The sequence below is a fragment of the Sesamum indicum genome, linkage group LG12 (assembly GCF_026168435.1).
Source record: "Sesamum indicum cultivar Baizhima isolate 11 linkage group LG12, ASM2616843v1, whole genome shotgun sequence".
In the NCBI taxonomy this organism is placed as follows: Eukaryota; Viridiplantae; Streptophyta; class Magnoliopsida; order Lamiales; family Pedaliaceae; genus Sesamum; species Sesamum indicum.
The window spans coordinates 4,427,254-4,435,000 of record NC_142668.1 but is presented as its reverse complement, the minus strand read 5'-3'; positions in this window follow the sequence as shown (position 1 = coordinate 4,435,000).

Sequence of the window (7,747 nt, the reverse complement as noted above, 5' to 3'; positions counted from 1 at the left end):
ATAAGGAATAATGTATGCCCATGACTGTACATCAATCAATATTTGACGTTATTGTTTATTAACTAAAGGCCATACTTACTCTAATTAGAGTGCATTAATCAATGATTTCACTGGCTATTATCATCATCTCATCAACGTCATATCATATATAGCACAGGATACCCGCTGTATGTGATATCTCGCACTCTCTACTCCAGTATGTAGCAATATCAACACTTGACATCACAAAAAGCATGGTATCCCCACCCACCTCAGTGTGAAGCTAAAAGCACAAGATATTTCCCACTACTCGGAATACCCTGGTACCCTACGCGCCATGGTACCTAACTAAACTCATATATTTTTCATATTACATCATCAATCACATTATCGTAACCATTGACTATGTTCTCAATTAGGTAAGTACCATTTTTTATTTCAATTCACGATCATCATTCTAATCTCTGTAATAATTACTTACTCAGTAATAACTTCTTGATTCGATTTTATACAACAATCAATTATACGATCACATAATCATACCACTCTCACGTTCATTCATTACAAGCATATATGACACATAGTAGCAATTCTACCGATATTAAGGTAATATAACAAATAGTCCACAGCTACTTATACAAGAACCAATATATAAAATCCATGTATATAAATATTAAGCCAAGTTCACCATCAAATATAGGAAGCAAATATATATAATACCAAACATATCAATATATATATAAACTCAATTGGCTATACTTACCTTAAATCCCAAAATGCTTCCATTTCACAAGGGACTGCTCAATCCTCTATTTTGTCGTCACGCCCTATAATATGATATTATACATATAATCAATATATTTAGAATATTATAAACTCTAAATAAGATATTATATAATGTTCCTATATTTTTTAACAATATTTTAATATTTCATTTATATTAAAGTCCAAATACATTTTCCATTTTTTTTAAATGACTATATTTTCTAAGCTTCTCAAATATATATTTAATTTATCAACTAATTCCTAAGAATTTATTTAATCAAACACCTTATATATATATAATTGTCGTTTTTAATAACATCCCTAAATTAGAGTATTGTTAAACCTCTTTTTCCCTATTTAATAACATAATATTTCTCAATTATAATTTTCAGAATATTTCTATAAATTTTCTACCAATTTATCATTATTATATAATTTAATTAAACAATAATACCTAGAATTACATATTTGGTTAATCATTTCGATGGAATTGTGTAAATTAACTATAATAATAATTAAATCTAACAAATTTAATAATTTAATTTAACTAACTATATCATTTTTATATCAAATGTGATATTTACTTCGACATTAATTTAAATAGCCAGAATCGTAAAATACTCCACTTAAATAATTACTAATAATTTTAACTTAACAAATTCTTACCTGTTTCAAAGTTGCAGCGAAGTCGAAATTGGAAATAGAGTTTCCTTTACTTTTGTCCATGAAATTTATAAAATAGAGAGAGAGAGAGAGTGAGGCGGTAGCTTGGGTGGGGCTTTGTACCCGCATGGTCTTGTGCCACCAATTCCTCATTTCATTCTTTCTCTTTTTCTTTTTTTATATTTTATATTTTTAATAATTACCATTGCGTGCTTTCTAATTTTCTAATTAATATAATTTACTTTCAAAAATTATAACGAAGTCCAAAGTAATCCGTTCAAGTTTTATTATATCCCAATTTTAATATATAATTTATTTATAATTAATTTTAAATTTTTAAATAATTATCAATTAATCTCCTAATTATGTGAAAAATTTTACGGACGTCACAATTCGGCACCTAGTCAATCAACCCATTAAGATCGCATAAACATTCCACGTCTATCGCCGATGAAACATGACACTCATCAAATAAATGCGACTCTTAATGCAAGCCTTAGTAGGACTCTCAATGCCTAGTCTCGAGGTCCTCAACTTGAAACATTTCAGACTCAAGCCTAAACAGTTGGTTTCATGACTGCCATTCAATGCGCAGTCCAACTGTTGCATGATTGTTAATGTGGTCTATGGGTATCTGTTGTGATGTCCAAGCAATGCTTGATATAATTTGGCAAGCAAAACAGACACATGTGCCGGAAACGAATACTTACCATATTCATCGGGACAATATTACATAAATAAAATTTGCTTGAATGGTTCTCAAAATAGTCAATCTAATAGGCTTTTGATCACCTATTTCAACACTTATACCCAAGTGCCCCAGTCTTGAAACTATGAACCACTTCCGTCCTATCTACCTCTGTAACACTACTTATAAAGTAGCTTCTAAAGCGATAGCTAATAGGTTCAAACCGTTTCTCTCTTGCATTATTTCTGAAACCCAATCCGCCTTCTTACCTGTTAGACTTATTACTGATAATGTCTTAGTTGCTTATGAAGTCAATCACTACTTAGCACATAAGGACTGGGGTTCGGTGGGTCATGTCGCCATTAAGTTATACCTTAGTAAGGCTTATGATCAAGTAGAATGGATCTTCCCTAGGAGAGTGCTTGCTAGACTAGGTTTCATTCTTCCTTTATCTCTTATTTGTTATTTTGTGTCCATTGTTTCTTACTCGGTTATGCTTTAGGATCAGAAAATGGTTACTTTTATCCACAACGGGGGCTCCATCAAGGAGACCCCCTATCCCCTACCTATTTTTGTTTTGTGTAGAGGTACTTAGTAATCTCGTGAGTCAAGCCGAAGCAACTGGTGTAATTTATGGGGTGGCGGTAAGTCGTGGAGGGCCTCGGATCTCTCATCTACTTTTCGCGGATGATATGTTGCTCTTCTATCAAGCCTTGTAAGAGGTTATGCATCACATTCACTGTATATTGGGCAAAATAGAGGTGGTCTCGGGCCTTAAAGTTAACCTTAAAAAATCTTTTTTAGTCTGCTGCAAGAATGCTCCGAGTTTAGGATGAGAGGCCCTTGCTGGAATCCTTGGGGTCCCAGTGGAGGCTAAAACGAGAAGTAGTTGGGCATGCCAACAGTTGTCGGATGATCGAAACGGGAGGTTTTTTTAACATTAAAGATAGGGTGTGCTCTCGGCTCCAAAGTTGGAAATGTAAAAATCTATCACAAGCGGAGAAGGCAATCTTGCTTAAATCGGTCGTCCAAACGATGCCAACATTTGTGATGAGCTGCTTCATGGTGCCACACTCTATCTGCCAGGACATTGAAAGCATGATTGCGGATTTTTTCTGGCACAACAAAGAGGTACGGTAAATTCATTGGATTGCTTGGGATAAAATTTGTGCTCGCAAAGAGGAGGGGGGACTTGTTCTGAAAATTGTGTACTTTTAATCTTGCGATGCTCGCCAAGAAACTTTAGCGGATTGTTTTCCATTCGCACAACCTACTAGTTGCATGCTCAAACACAAGTACTTCCCCACATCCGATTCCCTCACTGTTCAGGTTTGTCAAGTGAGCTCGTTCACGTGGAGGAGCATTCTGGCAGCGCAAACTGTGATACTTCTTGGGTCTAAATGGCAGATTGGAGATGGAACGTCGATTTATATGTGGTCAGGTCGTTAGATTCCTAGGCCCGTTTCTTTTTTAGTCATTACTACTCCCAATCAACTTCCTTTTAATGAAACAGTGGCTTCTTTGTTTGATGGAGGGGATTAGAACGAGGCTCTAGTTGAGACTATCTTCAAACCTAAGGATGTGGAGTTGATTTTGAATATTCCAACGAATCGTGGACGCCCAGATGCTCTTAGGTGGCATTACGAGCAACACGGGTGCTATTCCTTGCGTAGCGTTTATCTCGTCATGATCAAAGAAGGTGGTACTTGGGGCACCTCTGGAGCTTCGTCGTCGTCTTCACACTGTTCGAATGTATCTGGTGAGCAGTTGTTCCCCCAAAGGTGCAACTGTGTTGCATGGAAAATCTTTCATGAGGCGTTGTCTACAGCAGCTCGCTTGGCACCATGTGGTGTTCGGATAGACGATGGTTGTCCTTGGTGTAGTGATGAAGTCGAGGATGTCCTTCTTCGTTGTCACTATCCTCGCTTGGTGTGGGCACTTTCTAGTCTCCCTTATAGTCAGTGGTAGTGTGCTCACAATAACCCGGAACTTTGGCTCCGAGCGTTATACAGGAATATGGATAAGGATGGTTTATGTCGTGTCTTTCTCGTTTGTTAGTTTCTACGGTAGGCTCGTAACAAGTTGATGTTTTAGAACACAGACCTGCCTACTAATGCTCACATGGCTCGTGTTCTTGGCTACTAAGCATGCTTGCAGAATCGTTATCTGGATGCTGAGCGTCAAGATGCGACAAGGCAAGCTTTCCATAGAATTCTAAATATTGACAATGTTTAGTTGTTTGTTTCATTTCTATTTATTTCTTTCTGGGTATTCGTTTTTTGTCTTTGTGCTGTTTGCGTATATTGATTCTTTGAATTTTCAGCAAAAATATCACCATTTTCTCTCAAAAGTACTATTATATATATTTAATATATTAATACATAAATATATATTTATATATAAAAATATTAATATATATAATAAAATATTATCTTACTTCGTCGAACTGATGAACCATGGACACTCCCACCCACCCTCCTTGTCATGCCCCCTTGCCCTTCCCCGTCCTCTTCAACACTACTGCCGCCCCCTCCTTTCCTTTCTCCCCAGATTTTTCACTGCCCTCTTTTCTCCCAAATAACATCGTCCTTTCCCCCTCCTTCCTGCTCCCCTCCCCTTCTCTCTCTCTCTCTCTCTCTATATATATATATAGATATATAAATAGACTAATATATTCAACTTATTATATAAATATACATTTTCTCCCCAACCACGTCGTCCTTTCCCCTCTTTCCTGCTCCCCTCCCCTTTTCTCTCTCTCTATATATATATAAATATATATAGATATATAAACATACTCATATATTCAAATTTATTTGTTATCCAATGTATATAACTTTAGTTGTATACTTATTTAAATATAAATCATTGATTCAAATTAAATAAAGTATACGTTGTTGATTTATTAGTTAAATTTACACCATGGATTGAAATCAAGATCCAACAATTTTTAAATAAGGGAATAAATATTATTTTAATTTTAGATTAAAATTTTTCTAAAAAAATTAGGGTAAAATGCAAAAATCCACATTGTATTTTTATGAAGTTGCAAAAAACGACCCTATATTAAAAAAGTTAGGCTTAAGACCCCCTGTGATATATATAATTCAACATAGAAAACTCCATTCTTTCAATTTTTTGACGGGGAGTAGGATATTTTACTAGTCCACATACGAGCACTAAAGTTTTTTTTTTTTTCCCACCCACTTTTAGCAAGCGAGAATGTCAAAATCGATCTAATTTCTAATATAAATAGCACAAGCGGCATTTAATAATTGCAATTTGACTTTAAACAAATAGCAATAAATTATATTAGTTAAACTTTTACTATAATTTCTTAAAAAATAAAAGATGTTTTATTATTATTTATTTACAATATACATTATTAATTAATGTTATTATTTAGTTTCACAAGTATACTACTATTTTAGTAAATTAGTATATAAATTTATTTATAAATAAAAAGTTACAAAAAATTATATATTTATATGAATAAAAAAATATTTTTTAAGTTACAAATATTTAAATTTTAAATAAGTTTTATTAGTTTTATATAATATATATAGGCGATGACAGTCGTCGTCGCATCTTTAGATGGCGGCGATGGCCACTGGGCGACAGGGAGCTTCTGCCCAGAGAAGGAGAAGGGCCACCCTTCTCCTGCCAGATTGTGAGCGTAAGGAGAAGGCCTTCTCCTTCTTTGGGCGACAAAAAAAGCGAATTATGGGGTAATGACGGCCATAGCTGTTGTCCAGATGTGACAACGGTGATTGCCATCTCTTGTGCCTATATATGTATATCACATTTATATATTTACTATTGTTTATTTTATATGGTAAATTGCAATTTACCTACCTGTGTTATAGAAAATAGGCAAACATCCCCCTTATGAAAATAAAATAGCAATTTATCCCCCTGTATTTTTCGAAATGTAGCAATTTATCCCCCTCCCCTCCTATTTTTAGAAAATGAAATACTTAAGGAGGTAAATTGCTTCATTTTTTAAAACACAGGGAGTAAATTGCTATTTATTTTTCATCGGGAAGAGCTTGCTCATTTTTAATATTAGAGGAGGGTAAATTGCTATTCACCCTTATTTTATATATAATGGCTAAATATATTTATTTATTATACAAACTTATATAGTATAAAATTATAAACTCAATTTTTTTAATATGGACCCTTGATCTTAAAGAATTTATGATTAGCTGGTTGTCATTATTCATCATTTATTTATCCTATATTATTTAAATATAATATTTAAATTTGAAAAGCTTACAGTTTGTACCCTTGATTCTTAAAATTTAAAATCAAATTGTTATGAATAGTTTATAACATCCAAAGATCAAAATTCACTAACACACATCAAACAATTATAAGAAATAAGGAAATAACGGTCCAATCACTCAAAATTCAATTATATTAGTATTTCAGGGTTTGTTTTGTTCAAGTGAGAAGAAATGGTGATGATAAGTGAAAAGGTAAAGGGAGGGAAAGAATAATACTTTTTCTTCAAGTTGTTTGACATAATTAGAATGTGACTAAATCTCAAATATTTTCTCTTGTTTGGTACGAGAAAAAAGAGACTGAGAAGAAAATACTAATTTTTATAATTATTTTACTGATTAACCCTTTCTCTTCATTTTGTATTAGAAAATAAATAAGTTATATTATACTAAAATAATTTTAGTATATCAAAATTTTTAAAACCTTATTATGAAAAATAATTCATTAAACAAGAATAAAAATATTCATCAAAATGAGTATTGAAACTATTCAATTTAAATAAATAAAATTACTACCAATGTCTTCAAATAAAGAATTCAAATTTAAATAAAATATGCATTTTTTTTATCTTTTTTGCCTTAAACTTCCACATTTTTCTCCTAATTTTAGATGAAAATAAAATTGAACCTCGAAAGAGTTTCATACACATCTAGTTTTACTTTCTCTCCAACTATTCTCCTTAACCAAATGATACAACTAGGCCTGTACACATTGTTGAGCTTGGGCCACCTTCAACCCCAGTAACCAGACCTAATAGATGGCCACATAGGTCAACCTAATATATGAATTAAAAGAAGGGAAGTCCGATCCAAGAAGTAGTGAATAGGGCTGCATGTTAGTACTAAATCAAAGGATGTATGACACTTGTCTTTCATCTAGCTAGAGTAGAAAACAATAGTTGTTGAGCAACGAAATTAAAAGGAGTTGTCAGCAAGGAGTGTAGGGGAATTCAATCACAAAAAGTTTTAGTTTCTTGTCTTATTAGCTCTCTCTCCCCCACTCTGTTTCAATTCTTGGCCCTTAGTCTAACAACTTAGTGCTTTTACTTCCTAGCAATCACAAACGGAGCTTCAACTCATCCAAGACTTGGTGGCATAACTCCTGGCCATCGTGTAGGACCTCCGCTCCACCATGGATGCTAGGCATGATTCAACCTTGGGCGCAATGACTGACCTTCAACTCAAGCTTACTAATGTTACCTCCTCTTCTAACTCAAAGCATCTTGTCACTCCTCCTTCATATCCTGCCTTAATGCCCACACCTACATAAATTGATGCTCCACCCTTGCCGCCAAAGCTACAACTGCCTCGATTTGATAGCTCTAACCCACTTGATTGGGTTTTTCAAGCCGAGTAATTTTGCACC